The sequence below is a fragment of the Malaclemys terrapin genome, chromosome 10, assembly GCF_027887155.1.
Source record: "Malaclemys terrapin pileata isolate rMalTer1 chromosome 10, rMalTer1.hap1, whole genome shotgun sequence".
Classification (NCBI taxonomy): Eukaryota; Metazoa; Chordata; order Testudines; family Emydidae; genus Malaclemys; species Malaclemys terrapin.
The window spans coordinates 58,274,263-58,299,343 of NC_071514.1; the positions used below are offsets into that span (position 1 = coordinate 58,274,263).

General features: G+C 41.8%; 1 protein-coding gene across 12 annotated transcripts in view; it reads left to right on the plus strand.

Moving 5' to 3' along the window:
- Nucleotides 1-25,081, plus strand: part of RBFOX1 (RNA binding fox-1 homolog 1) — a 2,469,250-nt gene that overhangs the window by 99,163 nt on the left and 2,345,006 nt on the right. The window lies entirely within an intron of this gene.

Here is a 25,081-nt window from a genome sequence, read left to right on the forward strand (position 1 = left end):
GCAGTAAAAGCTATAACAAACTGTGGGGAAAAAAATTCAAATGTCTAGTACTCACCTTGGTCACAGACAATGCTTCAAATGTATCCAAGATGAGAAGAAATTATTTAGAAGAGAGTGAAGAGAGTCCCAAGCTAATAACATACGGGTGCAGTGCTCATTTGATGCACCTCCTAGCCAAAGACTTCAGTGTTCCAGGAATAAAGGCTAACTGGCCTAATCTGATGACAGTTTGTGAACAAAATTGTGAAAAAATAGATGGCACTGTCACAGCCAAAGTTCTCAACATTGGGCTTAAGAGAAATGTTGAACAGATGCTGAGTACCCTGAAGCCTATTTCTGTAGCCTTGAACAAAATGCAGGGAAATAGCTGGCTTATTGCTGATGCTGTTGAAATTTGGAAGGAACTGGGTGAGATCTTAAAAAGAGAAATATGCAATGACAGAGTTAAATTACAAGCATTAAAAAAACGAATGGGACAAGCACTATCTCCAGCTCATTTTCTTGCAAATATTCTCAATACTTGGTACCAGGGTCAAACCTTAACTGCTGAAGAACAGGAGTTGGCTATGACATGGACATCCACCAATCATCGCTCCATAATGCCAACTATAATAAACTTCAGAGCTAAAGGTGAACCATTCAAGAAATATATGTTTGCTGATGATGTTTTAAAGAGAGTCACAGCAGTGAACTGGTGGAAGTCACTTAAGCACTTGGATTCAGTGACTGTTGAAGTGATAATCTCACTTTTAACAGCAGTAGCTTATTCTGCTGGTGTGGAAAGAATATTTTCTTCCTTTGAACTAATTCATTACAAATTGAGAAATTATTTGGGACCTGAAAAAGCAGGAAGGCTTGTTTTTCTTTTCCAGATTATGAACAAACAGGAAAATGAAGGCGAAGATGACTGAGTTCGCTGCAGAAGTCAATATTTTAAGTTTCTCATGTTGACCTGGCTGACCTAGTCGATTTAATTTTTGTTTTTTGTTTTTAAATTTCATTTAACTATTTTAGTTAAAAACAATTTTAACAAAAATAAACCTGATTTTAAAAAACTTGAATGTTTAACTAAATTCAAAAATTCATATGCTTGTTTTGTTAAAATATGTTATGTTTGCTGTTGAAGAAAAAAATCCAGAATACATAATGTTGTTGTTTTAGTTAAATAAAACAATTTAAATGTCTGTCTGGTGATGATCTTCTCCTAATACAGCATGGCAAGAAAATCCTCCAAATATTAATGATTAACCTGTTGAATTGGAGATAGTTCACCTCCCAATGACTTCATAAATATCTGCTTCAATTACCTTTGGTAAATGAAATAACCAAATAATCATTCATTTTCTGATATAGCTGTAAAACTAATCTGAAAATTTTTCAAAATAAATCACTTTAAAAATGTACAGTGTGTACCTTCTAAAAATGAAACCTATATCTCTCTCTGAGTTGTGAAGAATATGTATTAAGGTTATAACAACCAACAAGAAATGCACTTTTATGTAGAAATCCATGATTAAATCGAGTCTTCCTGACTAGTGATTTAAATCAAATCCACCCTGGTTGACTCGCTCTCTATATTCCTGATAGTATTTCTATACCCTACTAAGAAACAAAGTCCAGTTGCAAACATCTCACGTGAGCTCTTGTTTGTGAGTCTCTTCTCCAAGATGCTCTGAATTCCTTATCCATCTGGGATTCACCAGTTTGCATCACAAAAAAGCATTAAGCCCCATGTGTCTGTCATGGGACTAAGGCAGAGAAGCAATCAAGGTGATCCCTTCCACTGCTTACATGAAAGTTACCTAGCCTTTAAGCAATAGGTAAGGCTTGAATGTCATGCTCTAGTGCACAGTGAAGGCAAGTGCTTACACAGTGCCCGTTACGTTATACAGAATTAAATGGAACATGAAAGTGTTCAGTCAGAGATGCCTCTTCTCTGGACTATTACCCAAGTGTCCAAAGACTAAAGAGTTACATACACATAGTAAGAAAAAATTGCTACCCTCAAAAGTTCACAATCGAAATAGACAAGTCAGATAAAGGGTGGGAGAGAGGAAGGTTTATTATCCCCGTTTTACAGGGGGAAACTGAGGCACAGAGAGATGAAGTGACTTGCCCAAAGTCACTTCAGAAAACCTGTTGCACAGCCAGGAATTTAACCCGCATCTCCCAAATTCCCAGTTTACAGCTTTAACCAAAAGGCCAGCCTTCATGTCCCCTCGAAAGAAGGGACATATATTTAAATCTATATTTAATTTAGCAGTATGGGTCTTCTATATGAAATAGTTAATGTAGTAAGAAGAGGGTCTGAAACAAAAGGCCTTGTATTAGAGGCCTGGTATGAGCTCTGAGGCCTGGGCTAAAGTAATGGTCACAACTTGCTAATATAAAGCAAAGTTAAGTTGTGAGCAAGAGGCAGGCCCTGCTCACAGAATCTGGCACACATTCCTAAGTAGTGCTAGGCATAAGAATATATATGCAAACACATTCCAGAAAGGTGGTACCACAACACCTTGATACCAGCACATTCCCCAAAGATAACAGAAACACACTGATCCATTCTAAAGATAAGATCAGGATTACAGCATGATGGATAGACATATTTTGATCAAACCAACATGTACGAGGTAATGAGTGGCAAACAAATACATCAGAAGGTGGCACCTAGATACGTCAGGGGTAATACAAACAAATTACGTATCTGCATAAAGATGTATCTCGGAGGGAGTGACTTTGACAGGCATAGGGGATAATGGAAAATTCTGCCTTTAACTGAGTTAGTCCATTGCAACAGGCATACATGTGTTAGTGTATCTGTAAACATTGAGCCAGGGCATTAGCACCGTGCTTCGTTGACAATAAACGTGACCAAGTTCCCTCGCTACGAACTGAGTCTGTGGCTTTATTGGGCAGTTTAACTGAGGCCTGCTATCTCTGCAGAGCTGGGACAGCACACTGAAAACACACACGCAGCCAAACATCTGATCACACTGGTGACCCCGATGTGATGTAGTAAGAAGAGTGACCATGAAGAGTGGCAGGTACCTAAGGGTACATGTGTATTTTGCTCTTTGGGCCAGTGTTGGGTTAGCTGGATGCTGGTGCTATTTATGTTTACAGGAAGCAGCATATTTGTGAGGAGCTGACCAGCTGCACCGTGGGGAGTGGGCTGCATCATCCTAAATATTGGTGCAGCCTGAGCAGTTCTCTACTGTGCAGCCAGACGTGTAAAGGATTGCACAATCCCATCCCAAACTCCCTACAGACGGATGTAACTTTGCACCTCCTCCTATTGCAGCCAGGAACTAGATGCCACAGTTGGGCCCTTTTTTAAAATTTCTCTGTTTCTGGTGCAGTAGGGGAACTCCAAACCTCTACTGCACATTATTTCAACACAGGCAAAGGCTTTTACATCAGTTATGCCTTCCATTTGCCAAGATAACGAAACCAGTGTGAGTGAGACTCTAGAGGCTTTTCACCATCTCATTCATTCCCAATCACTTCTCTACTGTTCCCATTCCACCTTCTCTTAATCAAGAGGCAGCCATGGTAACTACATTGACACTGCCGCTCAGGAGGTATGCATACTACAGCCACAATGGGAGGCAGTGTTGCCTAATGGTTAGAATGGCATGGAGTGTTGGCACTCCTGGTTTTCTGGGTAAGTCACTTAACCTTTGTGTGCCTCAATTTACCCATTTGTTATTTGCGTCCAATGATACCTACTTACCTCACAGAGACAGTGTGTGCCTGTAGATAGGAAGGAATCGTCCAGGAGCTGGGGTGGAATCCTGGGACCTACGAATCCAGGTTCAATTCCCTGCTCTGCCGCAGATTGCTTGTCTGATTTTGGATGAATTGCTTAGTTGCTCTGTGCCTCAGTTTTCCATCTCTAAAGTGGGGATAAAAGCAGTGCTCTGTCTCTTAGGTGTGGTGTGAGTGTAAATGCATTCAAGATTGTGAGGTGCTCAGATGTTACAATAATGGGGATCAGATAAATATTTGAGATTGATGGATTATGAGGTTAAATTTATTAAAAGGGGTTTGAGGTTCCTCTGAAAAACATTGCTACATTGAGTCCAAGGTCATCTCTCATTGTGGATCTCATAATAGTTAGCACTTGCCAATAGTTACCTCACATAGAGTATGAAATACCACAGGGGCTTTCTAATCTACATATGGGTGAAATGGTGGTATCTCTTAAATCGTTGAGTAAGAACATTCACAAATGTTGACTCTTCCATGGTGACCACTTTAACCTATTTGCCTGTAAATGTGGAGAATCTGCTCTGAGATGGTGTCAACATCTTCTAAGAGAGTAATAGTTGTTAGAGGGATGTAGCGAGGCAGGAAGGCTTCACCATATAACTACTAGTGCAATCTACTATGTCATTTAACCAGCATTTCCTTTTATTCTCTTATCTCATTCCAGACTCTATGTTCCTTCTCACCAATCAGTATATTCATGCATGCTATAATTAGGAAGATGGGACATGTAGTTTGGAAATATTGATCCAGCGCTTTATAATAAAGTTAGATATGTTTAATTTCTTGTCAGTGTCATTGTGCCAGAAAAATCAATTCACCACTGTCTCTTTTCCATTATTCAATCTTCTAATGAGCTAGCTTGGAATCTACTCAAAATCTAATTTTTGTGATAAATCATGGCAGAACTGGAGAGTCCATGAACCAAGTTTTGTGAGGGGTAGTGACTCAAGCTTATATTAGAAGGGACGAACAATTTCCCTCCAATTAAAAATCAGCATATGCCTATCCTAATAATTTTTAACAGTGTTGGGAAGACTTTTCGATGGTTCCATTAAGATGTGCATGAGGCATTTGATTAATCTGGTTTTCCTTCATGTTTGATTCCTGATCAACCAAGTCTCTCTGAATAGGTAAAACGTTCCCAAGATCTACACTGCTAAGTATATGATTTTGTTTCCTGCCCTCAAGAATAAGACTCACAAACAGAGTAATGCTGTTTTTTTACTGGAGGAAAGGGGACTTGTTACAAATGAAAACATCCCCCAGGCAATATTCTGTCATAAAAGCCAAAACCTTATCACAAAGCAGAATAAGCGCTCTGGGACTGCTTTTTCTGTGATTTATTTGTACGCTACCTCTTAGACAGTCATTCTGATCTTCCAGCCTGGTTTCTAAGGACTGCCCTACTAGAAATAAGATATGGGTGAGATACAAGTATATTTATCACACCCATCTCTGTGTGTTTTTCAGTGTAAACTACTGATGTTACATATCTCCCTCTAGTGGCTTAGTCCACATAAGAGAATACAAGCCTACTATTGTTACTAGCTAAAGGTATATTAGCTCAACAATAGATGCTCAAGCTTTTATTAGAATTGAAGAATCCAATTTTAATCCCTACTAATAACTTGTAGGATAGGGGTGTATGAAGTGTTTTTTATAGTGGCATGTATTGACTGGACCCTGTGTTGGAGAGTCTCAAGAAGGAAGCTAATACCATATAGTAATATGCTGAAACAATGGCTAGTCAGTTTGTTGTATATTTGCTCGTGTTTCTATACGTTTAGGTATGCCCATTCATCTCAAAGCAGTTTCACGATGTGCTAATAATTAGTACATAACCTAGTAATGAATACATTGTTCCTAATAATTTAATTTAGTTGCCAATAATACTGCTAGCCCTGACATTTTAAAGTTCAATTTAGACCTCCACTGGTTTTGAATGATAGCTGAATAAAAAGTGCTGGATTTCCTCAGGCTCACAGATAAATGAGCCCACTTCACAAACACAATAAAAGGGACAAGATTCTTTAGTAAAATTTTGTCTAAGCACTTTTATTTCTGCATTAAATAATTCCGTGTACCGATATATCAGTAAACATGTAATATAAATGTTAATAATTTGATATACTCTTAGCTATTGCTTTATACCTACTTATGAATCAGATAAACTTGCAAGCCATCATTGCATTTCTACAACACTCCATGTAGAAAATATAGGGTGGTTATTACAGCTTAGTTATAAGAGAGAATGGAATGGCCAAGAAAGCCCAAGGGTAAATGAGTTCAGAGGTGAGCTATTTGAATTTCCTCGCTGGTTTTAACCCAATAACAATGTAATGATGTCTTTTAAAAAGACTGTGTAATTTTACATTTTAATGAGAAGATATTTTATACAATTTATTTTTCACATGGTCTTGAAGGCTTAGTTTTCTTATTTAAACTGAATGTTTCAGTTCATTATATACATACAACAGACAACTTTAGGCCAGATTCTGTTACCCTCACTCTCTCTGGGAAGCATCTTACTTCAAAAGTTTTCTGATTGACTTCAGTGGGATTATGTGAAATCTGCTACTTTGTAATATGAATAAAGTAGCAGAATGTGACCCTTATGTGAGTTTTGGAGGGATTAAGGTATTTATTGTGTGTGTTATGGGGTCCTGTGGAAAAAATATTGTGATAACGTAAGCAGGCTGTTTCATAATGCATACCTACAAAGGGGCTGGCAACCTTAATTATGGCATTTCCTAACTTTTCAATGCTTGACCTTGCAACCTTAATAATCCTTTAATGTAGTTTTTTGTGTGTGAAATCCTAGATTTTTTTTTAAAAGTACCCTAAAGGGGGGAAGGAAAAAATCCTACAGAAATTCCATCATGTGGCATTATATAAACACCCACATGGGTCATCGGGGTTGGCACCTTTAGATTCCCACACAGACCTCTGCCACTTAAGCTAATGGAGTAACTGATAGCCTGGAGGATGACAACCTATTATTGATATGTGGACCAACACTAGTGGATGATGAGAGACACACCTTGCTAATGAGTTTAGCAGATATTTGCTGATAGCAGAGGCATGGTGAGACTCCGGAATCTTGGGTTCCGTTGCAGGTTCTGGAGGTGTGTTGTCTACTGGTCACAGCCCCTTCTGCCCCATCTCTTCCAACTTGCCCCTGTCCCAATCCTATCTTTTCCCCACCCCTGGGTTGCTCATCTGTCTCCATTCCTTAGGTTTCTCATCCAGGTTGAGGGTTTCCTTGCCCAGTCATAGTAACCTCCTACAGAATCTCCATGACAGTCCCCTCTGAATCCCAGTGGTTTTGCTCAAATCTCAGTTCCGCCCTCCCAGCTGCTCACCACCCACATTCTCCATCCCCGCTGGCTCCAAGTCTCCCTCCCCATATTCTTCATCCGATCTCAGACTCCACCCCTTCCCTGGCTCCTTCTCCCAATCTGCTTGCCAACAAGTCCCAGTCCTCTCCCTGCGCATTGGCTTCTCATCAGGTCTCTCTCCTCTCCCATCACTCCACCCTGCTCCCAGTTTCTTTGCTCAGCTAGTCTTAGTGTCTCTGTCTCCCATACCCATTGGCCTCCAGTCTCTGTTCCACCTCTCCCTCATGGTCCTTGTTCCAATCTATTCCTCCACACCTTGGTCCAGCTCTGATCCTCTGCATTAATATCAGGCAGCTTCCTCCTCCATGCTGCCTTGACCAAGCATGACCTAGGGGTCATTGACAGCACAGGAGAGTGTCTCTGCTCAGTTTCCTGGGCTGGCCCACAGCAGCTCCAATTACAGTGACTGTGCTGCTCAGTTCCTGGCTGGAGCATGCTAGTGAAAATGGAATCTTTAGGAAACTTAGTTGCAAAACTCTAGTAAGTCTGTACTGAGCATGTGCAAACTACAGTTTTTTTCAAAGGCTTATAACTTGGCCAGATTTGCATGGATATTCCAGGAGATGGTGAAAGACACCACACTGATACAAAAGTCAGCCCCTGCCAAATTTCAAGCCACTGTTCCAAAGCATGGCAGCACGAGAGCTTTTAAAAGAAAAGGTTACCAGAACTTTTTTGCACGGTCAAAACAATGTATTTTCCCCTAGTCTTGTTCTCAGAAACAGTTGAACCATTTTGGCTAAAATTCTTCAAAGATGATCAGCCTGAGACAGATACCTGACTTGCAAATTTCCAGCCGAAACAGTTAGTTTGGCAAAACTATAAGCAACGGAATACAGGACCTTACAATGGGAAGTATCAGACAATCTCAGTAATACAGAGTGCTACCAGCCTTGCCCATAATAATGAGGGGAAAGTATGGAGGAGTGCTAACCTACTGCATGGAATTGATGAAAAATGTACTGTAGGATTTGGAGAGCAAGAAAAAACAAACTTGGGTTTTTAATTAATGTGAAAAAAACATTGTCGCAACTTGTTGTCCAATTAAGCAGTAGAGTTGATTTAAATTTTTCTTAAAAAAACACCAGAGCCCTTTTTTACCTTTAGTGTAGTTCCCTCTGTATAACAAAAAACAAGCCAACCAATCAACCAGGGAAATGTTAGAGGAGCTCCCAGTTTTATTTTTGGCCTCAGTATATACTGTCATGCATTAAAATACTGGCATATCTTTGAGATTTTTATGAATGGTTTTACCACTTTTTAATATTCTGATAGATAAAAATAACTCAATAAATCTCATTTCTCCACATTGTCCTAATAAAATTCTAATTCTAATAATAACAGTTTGTATAAGTTATGATATAAGTGATCTGCAGACCATGACTTTGCAATGTTCAGCAGCGAGAGGATTTTTATTCACAAATGAATTATAAAATAGTGTTATGAGGAGAGGTATTGGTAACTGCCTGGATTACAAACCTCTCTGAACGGTGCATTCACACCCATCTCAATTAACATACGTGTCAGGATCAATTAATCACAAACTCCCCAGCATGAGACAAAAGGGGTCTGATGCAACCAAGGAGTTTTGGAATGAGTGGGTGGAATTTTGCTGAGTACTGTGTGTGTGTGTGTGTGTGTGTGTGTGGGGTGAGTAAGGGAAGGCAGAACACAGAAAGTCAGAGCTACACTGACAGCAGGAAGGAACAGATGAAAACATGGTGTGTGACCCTGGAAGAAACCTGGAGAAAGGTCTTTGAGTCAGGGGCAGGGGCGGCTCTAGGCACCAGCAAAGCAAGCACGTGCTTGGGGCAGCCCATTTGCAGGGGCGGCAGGGATCCAGCATGGGAGCTGAGAACCAACAGAGGGCCCTGGGAGCTGTAGTTGCTTGGTTAGCTCCCTGCCTATAGAGCAGGGGTTGGCAACCTTTCAGAAGTGGTGTGCCGAGTCTTCATTTATTCACTCTAATGTAAGGTTTCGCATGCGAGTAATACATTTTAACATTTTTAGAAGGTCTCTTTCTATAAGTCTATAATATATAATTAAACTATTGTTGTATGTAAAGTAAATAAGGTTTTTAAAATGTTCAAGAAGCTTCATTTAAAATTAAATTAAAATGCAGAGCACCTGGACCGGTGGCCAGGACCTGGGCAGTGTGAGTGCCACTGAAAATCAGCTTGTGTGCCGCCTTCGGCACATGTGCCATAGGTTGCCTACCCCTGCTATAGAGCCAGCCCTGGAGCAGGGAAAGAACTACATTTCCCACCATTCCCTTGGCCACTACCAACAGGAAAGAAGGGGAGAGAGTGAGGAAGCTGAGACCTCATGCTGCAGCCTGCTGTGAATGGAGCACTGCACTGGGAAGGGTAGGGATACCATATTTTAACATTAAAAAAATAGGACACTCCACGGGGAGGGAGGGTAGCCCCACCATCCACTCCTTCCAACTGCCCCCCACAGAAACCCCAACCCATCCAACCCCCCTGTCCCCTGATCACCCCCTCCCGGGACCCCTGCCCCAACTGCTCCCCAGGATGCCACCCCCTATCTATGCCCCACTGGTCCTTGTCCCCAACTGCCCTCTCCTGAGACCCCCCCCAGCTTTCCCCCTAGGACCCCACCCCCTACCTGTCCCCTGCCAAACTCCCGGGACTCCCATGCCTATCCAACCGCTGCCTGTCCCCTGACTGCCCCCCCCCCGAATCCCTGACCCATCTAACCCCCACTTCTCCCTGCCCCTGACTGCCCCCCGAACCTCCACCCCATCCAACCCCCCCTGCTCCCTGTCCCTTGACTGCCCCCACAGAACCCCCTACCCCTTCTCCAATCCCCCACCCCCCTTACCATGCACTCAGACCAGCATGTCTGGCTTTGCGCAGCGCCAGACACGCTGCTGCACACATGCTGCTGTGCTCCCCTGTGGAGCCACAGCCCCCCACCCCCACCCCAGCACCTGCCTTCCAGATTTGAACACCTCAGAATTCAGGAGTGGCTCAAGCTCAGTTTGGGCGGCTGTTACTTCATTTCTCCCAAATCAAATATACTGATCCACTGTAACTTGCTATAGAAAAAGTAGGATAAAATTGAGCAAGAAATACTTCCCAGTGGTTATTAGGACTGGAATTGCTATTTTCAACAGCCATTGCCTTTTTTTTGTTTGTTTGTTTAAAAGGAAGACAGTGATATTGCATTGGCAAATTCCCCATAGAAAGAAAGAGTGGAACAAAAGAATAATAAAGGCACCTCAACTTTTCCTCATTTATGTAGGACAGTCTTATAATATGCATCCAGATATCCTCCAATCACACAAGCTGAAAATTGTTCCACTTTACTGCAGTTCTGTAACCATGCGGGAACCAGTCCTGTCTGCGTTCTGTGCACATCTAAAATTCCTGCTGAATGACCTGCCCTGGGAGCGAGTTACCAGTGACCCAGGGCTGCAGCGGAAGGAGGGTGCAGGTGGGGTTGGGGTGGGGGAGATGGGGGGAGAGCCCAGGGCTGGAGCGGCAGGAGGTGTGTGTGTGGGGGGGGGTAGGGGAGAGCCCAGGGCTGGGGCAGGGGTGGATGCGGGTGGTGGGGGAGAGCCCAGGGTTGGGGTGGTAGGGGGGTGCGGCGAGGAGCCCAGGGCTGGGACGGGGGAGAGCCAAAATTTTTTTTGCTTGGGGCAGCAAAAAACCTAGAGCCGGCCCTGGTCAGGGGTGCACAGTGCTTAAGTTGTGCTAGGGATTGCTAGGACTGAGCCCTGGCAGCTCTAGGCTTGGCAGTTCGTAGCCCTGGTATCTCTGAGCTTGCTGCATTAGTTATGAAAGTAAAAAAAAAAAAAAAAAAAAAAATTGCTTGAGACCCAGCCCCTCTTTCATTATAAATTAAGCACCGGGGTGCAGGCTACAAAGAGTGTTGTTGGTGCTGTGAGCAAAAGAAGCTGTTCCTTGATATTTGATTCCTTCTATGTTCAGAGATCCAGGACTTTGTACATTCTTTGTAAATAAATAAAACCACATCAAAGAAATACCTAACTATCACCAATTTCTCCTCCCAGCTAGAACAACCTACTGGACCCTGAATTTGCATCAAAAGGGGTAATGTTATAGTAAGATAGAAGGAAAATAAACTGATGAGAATGAAATAGGTAGGAACCTCTATTGCCCGCCTTGGAAAATGTGGCCTATTTGCTAGTCCAACAGACCTTGTCAGGGCCAGTAGGAGTTGTGGCTATGATACCTTCTGTGTGAACCTGCTGGTAGAAGTCCACTTGGTGGCTTGACTTTATACAAGATTTGGTTATGAAATTCTGTCATTGTGTGTGTGCAGAGCACAGGTGTCACATGTAAGTGGGACTGAAGTGGTGGGTAGGCCTCATGCTGTCCCGCTGCACAGAGGTGAACCTCACACCTTGGGAAAATGTAGATACTGTGAAACTTCTGGCATTGGCAAAAAACCTTTGCAGAAGGAGCGACAGCACAGCTGAAGCAACTTCCTTTAAAGATTCAAATAAATGCTTACAGAAAACTGTTGTGTGATCAGGGCCGGCTCCAGGCACCAGCTTAACAAGCAGGTGCTTGGGGCGACCCAGGGAGAGGGGCGGCACCTGCGGCAATTTGGGGGCAGCAGGTCCCTCACTCCCTCTAGGAGCAAAGGACCTGCTTCTGAATGGCCGCCGATCGCAGGTTTTTTTTTTTTTTTTGCTTGGGGCGGCAGAAATGCTGGAGCCGGCCCTGTGTGTGATATTTGTCCAGCTCGAAGGCTAAGCCACCATCCTGTAGTCTGTCACCATGGCCCAACCATCTGTATCTTTGGCATTTCTTAGCATTAGTTTTCTTTAGTTTTGTTTAGATGAACTGTAAATGTGTGAGGGAAGGGTTCTATAGTTTGTACCCCAGCCAAGTAGCTCTCATACCCACAAGGGAAATACTGCATAAATGCAGCTCATTGACTTTTTATATGACAGGAATTGGTATGGGTTGTCCGTCAGTACTGACGAACAAGACAAAAAGAGTAATGCTTTAGGCAGAAATAAAATCTCTGAAATATATTGGATGCATACAGAAAAAGCCTTCAACCTGCTATAAAACCTAGCTATAAATGCATTTCAGGAAGGAGGGGAGGTTCAGCAAGACTATTTCTATCATGTTTACAGTGCTGCAGACTATAACCTACTGTATATAAAGCATATAACAAACTTAGAATCATAAATATATATATTCACATAAACCTCTGGCATTTCACATTCATGCGTAGGGGGCTGTAGTTTGTCAAAATTATTTTATAAATCAAGAAGGGTTGTTCTATGGATATGTTGATCCAAACTCCGCTGTTATCCCAGTATTACCATTATTAATAATATGAAAGATAAATCTTGAATGATTGCCATTCATAGTTTTTTTTTTGGTAAGAAAAGAAGATACGATCCTGATCATCTACCCTGACCATCTGCATAACACAAGCCCTAGTATTTTGCCCAGTATTTCCTGTGGCGAGTCTGACAACTTCTCAAGAGCATCACACCTTTGGGATATTGTTGGTGGAGTGGGAAATACTGATGCTAGCTTACTCTTTCCTAAAGAGCATAGTTAAGGTTTGTGTCTATGGTAATTTTATTGCTGTAATATTGGAGTTTATAGTGTGTATTAAGGACGTACACTAGTACTAGAAGAGCTGGTCATTCAGTGACAGACCTGCGGGTGGCTATATTACAACAGAAAAACTTCAAAAACAGACTCCAAAGAGAGACTACAGAGCTAGAATTGATATGCAAACTAGACACAATCAACTCCGGTTTGAATAAGGACTGGGAATGGCTGAGCCATTACAAACGTTGACTATCTCCCCTTGTAAGTACTCTCACACTTCTTATCACACTGTCTGTACTCGGCTAGCTTGATTATCACTTCAAAAGTTTTTTTTTTTTTTTTTTTTTTTTTTTCTTTCTCTTAATTAATTGGCCTCTCAGAGTTGGTAAGACAACTCCCACCTGTTTATGCTCTCTGTATGTGTGTATATATATCTCCTCATTATATGTTCCATTCTATATGCATCCGAAGAAGTGGGCTGTAGTCCACGAAAGCTTATGCTCTAATAAATTTGTTAGTCTCTAAGGTGCCACAAGTACTCCTGTTCTTCTTTTTGCGGATACAGACTAACACGGCTGTTACTCTGAAACTAGAAGAGCTATGATTCACAAGTACCTAAACAAAATGCCTTAGAATCTTGGCTCATTTTTAGAATATATAATTGTGACGTATGTTGCATCTTCAAGTGCCATTTATGGTCAGGCAAGTGGTTAAGTAAAAATGCCACAGTCTAACTCAAAAGATCAGCTCCCTTGTGTGTTCTGAGTTGCCACTGCTTGCTTTACTGAAACCCGCCCCCCTGAAGTTTTTAGCCCTTTTCGTTCCTGCTGGCCTGGCACAGTAGAGGTTTGGGATGGCTGAGCAGGATTTTTCACCTGACTAATGGATTGTCAACTGGATTTTGTGGAGTCTGAAATAAGCTCTTTGGGGCAGGGACCATCTTCTTGTTCTGTGTTTACACAGCACCTAGGACAGCGGGATCCTGGTCCATGACTGGCATTCCTAGATGCTACCACAATACAAATAATACATTATAATAATAATGTTACAGTTGATGCATGAACTATAAAGAACGCAGCTTGAATCTCAGATCCCTCCTGGCTTTTCCAAGGCTGGCAGTTAGAAATAGCACTTTAAAAAAAAATGTATTACCAGAACAGACTTGATCTGAAAGTCTCCTTGAGAGACAACAAGTAGGGGACCCCACAATGCCATTATTACAGAGTAGCTCTCTAGAATAGATTTGCACTTCAAACTATTGTAGAAGAGGGCTGTTTTCACTGTAAAGAGTTTTAGTGACATCCCCTTGCAATGGATCCATACTGAGAGCCAGAAGGAAAGAGGGAACAGAGAGTTACTTAAGACTCAGAAAACTTGGGGTGGCACTAAAAAGCCACAATCACACAGCCTTAGTAATGCAGCTGTTAACTTGAGTTTTCTAAAGATTCCTATCTAACGGTCTTGTTTAGTCAAGTTGCATCCAGTGCAGAAGGGGGAAGGTGACTTTATGCTACTTTTTATGTTCCCTCTTCCCTGGGCCAGGGACTGGTTTAGTCCCCATGACACCTTAGAGCAGCTGCATACTCCTTATGGTGGTATATAAAGTACAAACACTTCCCACCCCCTAGCAAGGGTATAAATATGAATGTAGATGGTGAGGCACTGCTTAGGTGAGCAAAGTAATGACATGCCAGAACCTTAAGGTATGTGCCTTACGCAGCTCTCAAATTGCCCAACGCTATGCCTCCCTTGTCTAGGCTGCTATTTTTAGCTGTGTAGTGTTTCACTGCTTCCCCACTGCCCGGGCCTTTCCCTGCAGCAGAGAAAGACTTGGGTAGTAGGGAAAGGTTCCTGCAGGGCGAGGCAGCAGGAAAAGGCTACAGGAGCTCCCCACTACCAGAGACTTTCCCTGCTGCTTCCCCCTGCTGGAGCCTTTTGTGGCTGCAGTGAAATGCAGATTTAGCCAAACTGAAATGTTTTGCAAATTTTTGTTGATTTTTGCTACATTGTTCAATTGAAGGGGGGCAGGGGGAATAGGGTTTTTAAAAATTTGAAACAGCTTTTTTTCTTTTAAAATTTCCTTTAATTTTATTTTAAAAAATTAAACTTTTAAAAAAATGCCCAATCAAAAAGTTTCAGTTTGGATCAAACAAAATTTTTCGTTCAACCTGATTTTTTTTTAATTGATTTGCTGACAGTTTAGAAGAATTTTCATTTTTGGTGTAGGCCAAAACTAATTTTTTGGAATTGCCAGGAAATTGAAAAATTCAGCTCTGGCTTTGAATGCTCGGGTTTAGCAACACTGGGCTGGCATAGGGCGCACCAAAGGAGTCTCCTATACAGGGGTGATTCCCAGGTAGCCAGTTAAGTGGGCTTCCCAGCCCTTTTTGCATTAATAGAGCAGTACAGTCCTGGTATAGAGAGGGGTCGGGATCTGGCCCTCTTTGCAAACTGAGCAACGAAATGATTCATTTAGTCATCTAGGAGACTTCAGGCATTTTTGACACCAGTTACCCACATACACACCCTAAAGTGGAAATGCATAATGTTCGTAATTTAATTCCGTCAAAAGACAGCAGGTTAGTCAAAGGAGAGTGAGTCATTCTTACAGTAACTGTTTCTCTTCTGCACTTACATTCATCAGATAAAATCAGCATCAGTCATTTGGCACAACTGAAATAATCATTTTAAATAAGAGACTGTTCCCATATTAATGTCCCCTGTTTTGAGAGTAAACAACCTAGCTTAGCCTTAGTTTTTAGCAGCAGGAGACCGTTATCCTGTGACTATATTCTGTTCCACTGGCCTTATTTCATAATTGCATGTGGAGAGGGTAAGGGCACTGGAAATTTTATTGAATGTCAAACCGCAGCAACATTTTCCCAAGTTCCAGGCTTGTTTCTTCCCATGAATTTGGTATTGTTCAATGAAAATGGGTTGTTGGCTCTTCCTCAAGAAAATGGACACAATGTCTATTCCCACTGGAGCAGATTTTGACACATTTTCTCACACTGAGTAGTACTTTACTCTGTAAATAGTCCCATAACTTTCACGGGAAAGGTTCCCGTTGAAAGTTATGGGACTATTTACAGAGTAAGGTACTACTCAGTTACAACCAAGGGTATTAGAAATTGGTCCATGGTGTGTTTGTCTTTGATATTAAATGTGCAAAATGGGCAAGGGACAGTGCTGGGATAACAGAAGGCATGATGTTGTGCTTAAGGCTATGACTGGGACAGAGGTTTTGTTCCCTGGTGCATTGCAGAATGACACACCTTGGCAAGTCACTTAATCTTTCTGTGCCCCTGTAACTGCATCATGAAATGTGGAATAATAATTGTCATTATGACTTATAAACTCCAATCGTGATCTGGGCCCCATTGCACTAAGCGTGTAGCAAGAGACCGATCCTGCGCCAGAGAGATTACAGTCGAAATAATCAGAGGGGTAGCCGTGTTAGTCTGGATCTGTAAAAAGCAACAGTGAGTCCTGTGGCACTTTTAAGACTAACACATGTATTGGAGCATAAGATTTTGTGGGCATGCGTCTGACGAAGTGGGTATTCACCTGTTAGTCTTAAAGGTGCCACAGGACTCTCTGTTGCTTTTTAGTCTAAATAATAATAATCATGGTAGTTAACTAAGGTGTCATGAGGTTCAAACAGACTTACATTGTAGATGGAAGGCCTATATAAGTACAAAGTATGGCTGTTAAACAAACCAGCACTCTATTGGTTTTTATGTAGGCAGCTGTGTTTCATGTTATCAAACATTGATACTTTGATTTATAGAGGAGCACTGCATAATTTTGCTATCTTTATTTTTATTTTATTTTAGTTCCTCTTTGAAACTCTAGGTGTTGATTTTTCAATGGTACTTAGGAACCTAAGTCATTTAGGCTCTTTTGAAAATGTTACCTTATATTCAACAGGGGGTCATACCTTCAACCTGTATGAAAAAAAAATTCCATTCTAAACTTCTATGTCTGGTCCAGTGATATTGTGCATATTAAAATGGTTGTGTTCATATATTTTTATACTAGAAGGCACCTGCCAGCTGAGCATTTTACTGCTTCGCAAACATTAATTCTCCCCCAAAACCCACCCCCACCCTGTTGAACTCTGTGCTAGTCTCAACACTTTTCAGATGTATAAAACAAGGCACAAAGAAGCCAACTGATTTGCTCAGGGTCACACAATGAGTGTGCAACAGAAATGGGAATAGAACTGAGGATTCTTGATCGCCAGCTCTCTGAGCCAATCACTGCCTCCCATGTCTATTGATTCTGTTAATATTACCTTGCATGCCCATGTTGTGTACATTGCACATTTTATATGAATTGACCTGCCTGGGAAGAAATGTTCTTTATCAGATACTGTTAAATTTCTTAACGCAGAAATGGCCTATTAACAGTGAAGAAGGATTTGCTGGTTTCATTAGAAGACAGATAGTGAGAGCTAGCTGAACTTAAGTTAATGAACTAGAATGATGGAAATAACCCTTTGATTGAGTTTATTAGTCACAAGAGTTGCTCTGAATTCCAACACTTCAGACCCTGTTTCTCAGTCAGTGTTCAGCTCTGTTAGTCTTACAAGCATGTTTTAGCCTTATTGCACTCAGATGTATTTTAATTGAAGCTCATAATTTTTTAAGACTTGTTTGTCTTTTCAGATATCTAACTACTAGATTTGAAGGTCCTTCAACTGCCTTCAAATTCCATGGGGATTCATGGGTACAAAACAGAAACAAAATGTCACTTGGCTAGGGTTTGAAATGTTAAGGGGCTCTGTATTAACTGCTTAGCAGACCTTGACTAGAAAGTGACTAAACATTATTGCTCTATAAAGAGAGTAATGGGAAACTAGAAAGATTTTAAACCAGAAGAGATTTCAACAAAGGACCCTTATAAAGTTGAAGCAGATCAGCTTTGTGAGATACTGTACCTGCTTACACAACGCTAATATATCTGATCTACAAAAGATTCATTATAATATTAACAACACAACTAGTATAATGTAGGTACCATGGGCCATTTGCAAGTTCAGAGATAGGAGATTTCCTAAGGGAGGTCTAAGAAAGAGGAATGAAAATACAGTATCAATAAGAAGGGATCTTAAATTGATTTATATAGACATTTGAGAACTGAAGTGAGTAATAACAAGAGGATAAGAAAGGTGGTCCCTTATGAACTAATTTGCCAGCTAGTTGAGGATGGAGGAGTATTGAAATAACCTTACTAGTTACTACTTATGGGCACCAGCAAATAGTTATATTGCCCATGAGTGAGCATCCACCTCACAGCACTAAAGTGCAATCACATTTATTACTGAAAAAGTTATATTAAGGATTGTCTCATGGAGGAGGAGGGGGAAGAACAGATTACTATTAAAAATGGGGAGAAGGGATAAAGGAAGCATGAAGGGAGAAAACAGCTGCTTAGCTATGCTGTGGAGACTCATTCTCAATACTCAACATTCATAAGCATAGCATCTATATCTCCAGATGTGCACATCTGTTTCTTTGGGATGTTAGAGACAAAAGGTGGGTGAGATAATATATTTTATTGGACCAACTTCTGTGGGTGAGAGACAAGCTTTTCATAGAATATCAGGGTTGGAAGGAACCTTAGGAGGTCATCTAGTCCAACCCCCTCCTCAAAACAGGACCAATCCCCAGACAGATTTTTGCCCCAGATCCCTAAATGGCCCCCTCAAGGATTGAACTCACAACCCTGGGTTTAGCAGACTAATGCTCAAGCCACTGAGCTATCCCTCCCTCTCTGTGAGCTTACATAGAGCTGCTCCTCCAGACCTGAAGAGTTCCATATAAACTTGAAAGCTTGTTTCTCTCACCAACAGAAGCTTGTGCAATAAAAGATATTACCTCACCCACCTTGTATCTCTAATATCTGGGGACCAGCATGGCCACAACAACACTATGTATCTGATATGTTGGCATGTGCTAGCTAGCTAGCCAGCCAGGGGAGGACACATTTCGTTTTGGCGTCCTGAAGAAGCTGCAAACTCCATCTTAGGAAATAGGTATTTTTGGGAAGTCTTGACATTTGCTCAAAATCATATCAATACTCAAATAGACTCAGGTTTAGTTTTTATTTTCAAAAGTGCTGAGCAATTTGTAGCTCCCCTTGACTTTGGTGTATCTTGTGGATGCTCAGCTTTCCATCAAGTCAACACCATAATTAAGGAAACCAACTGGATAACTCATTTCAGGCACAGGAAGGGGAATTACAGTCCCATTTGTATATGAGCTACAATTGGTATGATCTACACTAGCACACAGGAAAAGGCATTTATTTAGATGCTGGAATTATTTTTCTTATAATCCCTTCGTCCGAGCATAAATTACCTTTGGTAGAGTAACATCTGCCCGTAGAAGCATATCTGAGCAGCTTCTGGGCTCTGACTATGAAACTCAATCGCTAAGATTCTCAGAATGTTTTTAAAAATGTGTTAGATAACTTATTGTTACTTATTCATTTCTATTATCACCCGCAATGCTTCGGCACTGTACAAACACAGTGCCTGCCCCAGAGGTTACCAGAGTACACTTTTATTTTGGATCCTCATCACATTTGGATATACAATGTTGTTTCAAGATCTATGCATGCATACCTTTTGTAAACTAAATCCCTTTCTCGATCTGTTCTTGCAATGGAATGCCATCATTTCAGTAGCCGATGATGCTTATAGAAAGACATCGTGTGGGATTTTTCAAACCACTCAGCAATGCTCTCTCTCTTCTAGTGTGACAAACTGCAAACCCTGCTCTGCACCATGCGGAGCAAAACTTGTAGATTAGTCCCCACTGTAATGCTTTTTATCTGCTCCAAAAATTCCTAGACTCATTTAAACTACACTGATCTATCTGTGTCAACATGGTTCCTGTGGTGCATGTTTGCTTTAATAGTTATCTTAAAAAGAAATTGAATGAGAAGCTCTCTGTAGAACTGTGATCCCTTTGAACTCTCAGGTAAAACTGTTGTTCAGATGGATTTTTGTTCCCAGCACTTCTTTAATTTACTCATTTTACTGTTGGAGCTGAAGTGAAAAACAGCAACCAACTAGTAGAAAGAATATTTTTGGCTTTTTGTTGTGAAAAATGGAGATTTACTCTTTGAATTTGACTAAAATCTCATAACTTTTGTGGCAAATGAGGCTTGAAAAATATTGTCAATAGAATGGTATCTGAAACCTAGTAGCACCAGATATTTTATCTTATTGCTAATGTACTGCTAAAGGTTGGAGTGGTAAATCAGATCCTGACTGTACGGAGGTACATTAACACTCCCAGCTGAATAACAATTCCAGTCAACAATTGTTGCTTCCTGTCCATGAGTTAGGAAAGCAAAACATAACAGAATACTCCCTACATGTTAGTTATGTTTGGGAGTATACAGAATGTTTGCCTGCTCTGGTGGAATGCTATGAAATTGTTGGTCCGATAAAAGGTATTACCTCACCCACCTTGTGTCTCATGGAATTGTTAACTGCAGAATATTCTGTGTGCACCTCCCATGAAGAAAGATCAGTGGGGATAAACAGTACAGGCATCCTCTTTCAGATGAGGAATTGATCTAAACTTTCCTTCATGAGGCCCAAATATTATTCCACAATTACCCCAGCTTGGATTTCAATGAGTGAGAGAACTGTAAGATCAAAACAGGTGGTGGTTTCAGCATCTGAGAATGATTCCTTCGACACCATCACTTAAATATCCATAGCCTTTTACGGATGGAAGGGATCACTCAGACCATCTAGTCTGACCACCTGGATAACATAAGTGAGGTAATTTCATCCAGTGATTCCTGCCATGGAGGGAATTATTATTCCCTGCTAAGAAAGTGAGTGCTGTTGAGCGCACTAGCACAATAGGCACACTACAGTATAAAAAGATGGAGGGACTTAAAGGAATGTGGTAGATTCTCTGTCTATTGTTAATTTCTTTCACTGTTGACAGTCTGAACCTTATTTCCAATCTGAATGTTTCTAGCTTCATCTTTCAACCATTTGGTCTTGTTCTGCCCTTGTCTTCTAGACATAACTTGATATAGTGTACCATATCTCTTAATGGTCTATTGTATATTTATGTCCATGCTGCCAAATGGAAAATTGACCAGTGCCTTAAGCTCTTAGGATCGAGATGGTATTGGCTTTTGAATGACCATTGCAAAAGATGGAAGGCGGCACTTTTCATAGGAATTTTCTCTCTCTGGTTGGTTTGAAACATTGACTCTTTGCAATTAAAAATAATTTAATAACATAATTGACAAAAAGATATTTTCAAAATGTTTCCAGCTTATGCACTGAACATCCCAGATTGTACTTATCCAAGATTTAACATCCAGAAAGAATAGAAAATATGGCAGGTGACCAGCTTGGCTTAACAGTGAAATCTTCCGTGAGCTTAAACACAAAAAGGAAGCTTACAAGAAGTGGAAACTTGGTCGAATGACTAGGGAGGAGTATAAAAATATTGCTTGAGCATTAAGGGGTCTAATCAGGAAGGCCAAAATACAACTGGAGCTGCAGCTAGCAAGGGATGTGAAGGGTAACAAGAAGAGTTTCCACAAGTATGTTAGCAAAAAGAAAAAGGTCAGGGAAAGTATGGGACCCTTAATGAATATGGGAGGCAACCTAGAGACAGATGATGTGGAAAAAGCTGAAGTATCAATGCTTGTTTTGCCTTGGTCTTCACAGACAAGGTCAGCTCCCACACTGCTGTCCTAGGCAACACAGTATGGGGAGAGGTGAGCAGCCCTCAGTGGTGAAAGAACAGGTTAAGGACTATTTAGAAAAGCTGGACATGCACAAGTCCATGGGTCCAGATCTAATGCATCAGAGGGAACTGGCTGATGAGGTTCAACAAGGACAAGTGCAGAATCGTGCACTTAGGATGGAAGAATCCCATGCACTGCTACAGGCTGGGGACCGACTAGCTATGCAGCAGTTCTACAGAAAAGGACCTGGGGATTACAGTGGATGAGAAGCTGGATATGAGTCAGCAGTGTGCCCTCGTTGCCAAGAAGGCTAACGGCATATTGGGCTGCATTAGTAGGAGCATTGCCCAGCAGATCGTGGGAAGTGATTATTCCCCTCTATTCGGCACTGGTGAGGCCACATCTGGAGTATTGCATCCAGTTTTGGGACCCCCCAAACAGAAAGGATGTGAACAAATTGGAGAGAGTCCAGTGGAGGGCAACGAAAATGATCAGGGGGCTGGAGCACATGACTTAGGAGGAGAGGCTGAGGGAACTGGGCTTGTTTAGCTTGTTTAGTCTGCAGAAGAGGGGGGATTTGATAGCAGCCTTCAACTACCTGAAGGAGGGTTCCAAAGAGGATGGAGCTCAGCTGTTCTCAGTGGTGGCAGATGACAGAACAAGGAGCAATGGTCTCAAAATGCAGTGAAGGAGCTCTAAGTTGGATACTAGGAAACACTATTTCACTAGGAAGGTGGTGAAGCACTGGAACGAGTTACCTAGGGAGGTGTGGAATCTCCATCCTTAGAGGGTTTTTAAGGCCCGGCTTGACAAAGCCCTGGCTGGGATGATTTAGTTTGTGTTGGTCCTGCTTTGAGCAGGGGGTTGGAGTGGATGACCTCCTGAGGTCTCTTCCAACCCTAATCTTCTATGATTCTATGATCCTTAGCAAAATGTACCTCTTGCACACCAGATAACTTTTATTTGGAATCTCCTTACATTCTAATGACTATTTTTTATTAACTACTGTACAGTATTTTTTAAGCTATTGTCTCCTAAATGATCCATATTTTCAAACTTCACTGAAGCTTAAAAACAGAGACTTTTCTCTTGGAATGTAGGGGACTGGTACAGGCAAGCCATTTGGAGGCTTCCCCCAATATTAACTTTTTAAAATTTGCATTGGGTTTGTGATTATTCTTGTTAATTGACTTTTGTATAGTGAAGGCTAACAGAGAGGAAAGATGGTCCAATGGTTATGGTCTAGTCTAGGATATGGGAAAGGTATGGTCAAGTCCTTGCCTTGCCACAGATGTACCTTGGGCCCTCGATGTCTCAGCTCATTGTCTGTAAAATGGATTAATAATACTTTCCTGCCTCACAAGGGTATTGTGAACATACATACATTAATAAGACTGTGAGATGCTCATATACTATGGTAACAGATGCCATATAATTACCTATGATAGATTTGTGTTCATGGCATGCTAAGATGGGCAAATATTATGGTTCCTACTCAGTTTTTGTGTAAGCAAAACTCCCATTGACTTCAATGGGAATTGATTGAGTTTAAGTCCTTGTTGTTTGGCCCTAACAGTCTAGCCTTTGTAAGCAATTTGGATGGAGATACTTAGTGCAAAAGGCGTGAAAGCAGTTGCCAGAGTCAGCAAGAAGGACAAGTTACGCGGAGTTGTTTTAGGCATCGTGGTCATATTTGAGAGACAAGGTGGGTGAGGTCAGGGCCGGCGCTTCCACTAGGCGACCCTAGGTGGTCACCAAGGGTGGCAGGATTTGGGGGGCGGCATTTTGCCATTCGTGGCGGAAATTCGGCGGCAGGGGGTCCTTCCGCTCCGGGTCTTTGGCAGAAATTCGGCGGCGGGGGGTCCTTCCGCTCCGGGACCCGCCGCCGAAGTGCCCCGAAGAGGCGGAGCGGAAGGACCCCCGCCACCGAATGCTCAGAGGAGGAGCGCTGCCGCCTAGGGCGGCAAAAACCCTGGCGCCGCTCCTGTGTGAGGTAACAACTTTTAAGTTGGTCCAGTAAAAGACATTCCCTCACCTTGCCTCTCTGTTGTGTAGACTTTCTCAGAAGGGAGCCATGTGTTGGCTTTTGAGGGGTAATGATTTGGGATAGCAACAAGTTTCATCTCCCATGCTCTTGCTGTCTGTTACTGCTCACCCTGAGTCTATTTGGATTTCTGGAAGATTTCACCTTTGTTCTGCTGTTTGTTTTTCAAACACTGAATATATGGGGCCAGATCCTCAGTGGGTTTAAATCAGCCAGATACCACTGACTTCAGCAGAACTCTGCCAATGCACACCAGCTGACGATCTGATCCACAGTGTTTGTTTTTTTTGTAAGAGCTACCCCCTTTTTTCACGTAATGATTGCTGGCATTTCCTGAGTATTACAATTTAGCTCAGTTTGTATCACTTCTGTATATACATTATATTTAATTGCAAGGCCACTTATTTTTTCCCCTCCTGCTAAAATTTACAATAAATGAAGAAAAAGAGCCTCTGCCACCAGGATTTTTACTTAATGTTTGTTACAGAAATATTTCAGAAATGAAGATAAATGGTTAGTAAAATGGAACAAATTCTCCTTGCAGAATAACTATTTTATGCATGCAAAATTCTAATGGCTGGAGTAGTTAATCACGGCGGAGCCTCCTGTGCTTCTGCTGACTGGTCTGGTCCTACCCTCTTCCCGCACTGTATCCTTGCTGACTGGTAGCAGAAATTGACCAAGGACATTTCCAAAGAGCATTTGAACAGCCTTCCCACCCGCCAGCTCTGATATACAGCACTGCCTGTAAGCCTGACCTTGGTGGACCCAAGTGATTTTTCTCCATGTTTGCTTCCATGTTTCCAGGACAATCTACTCCACTGCTAATCTGAAAGCAGCACAATATCCAGGATGAAGCAAATTTTTAAGCAGAAAATCCTTCAGCACTCATGTAGCTCTCTCCTTCACTGTAATGGTACTGGAGACTAAAGGTATGAGTGGTTTTTGAATCAGTGAGGTGATCAGGGTTACTTAGCAGTTAACATGAAAAAGCCTGACTTAGCACTCCCACTGAGTGGGCTTTGCATCAATTTTCCCATAGTGCTTCTCCCCCCTCGCCTTCCCCCATGATGTTGAGAGAGTTGCACAGAACTTGCTGTATTTGCAAGACTTTGTTGATTCATGCTGTTAATGGGCAAGTCAAGTGTAGCTGCATTATTAGTTTAGCAGTGACAATTCACTGGGATGTTGATGTTCCTCTGAGGTAATCATGACAATCGCTAGGGCACGTGTCCCAAAGGCTGGGGGAGGGTGGCGGTGAGAGTATCCAGAAGAAAAATGATTGACCCGTGCTTTGCACAATTGAGTCAGGACATGGGGATGGATTGTTGGCTTGCATTAGAGGTCATTAAGGCAGGGAAGCTCACTGGATAATTGCCTTCTTAACAGTAAACATCTGTCTAACTTTAAACAGTTATCAAAGTGAGCTGGATGCCAGGTAGGGGGGAAGTTCAAGGATACAAACAGAGAAAGCAAGCAAATGGAGTCACTTATACAGGCTTTTATCAAATGGAAAAATGGCTCAGTCTAAAACCTTGGCTCTCGGGTTGAGCCAGGGGAAAAAA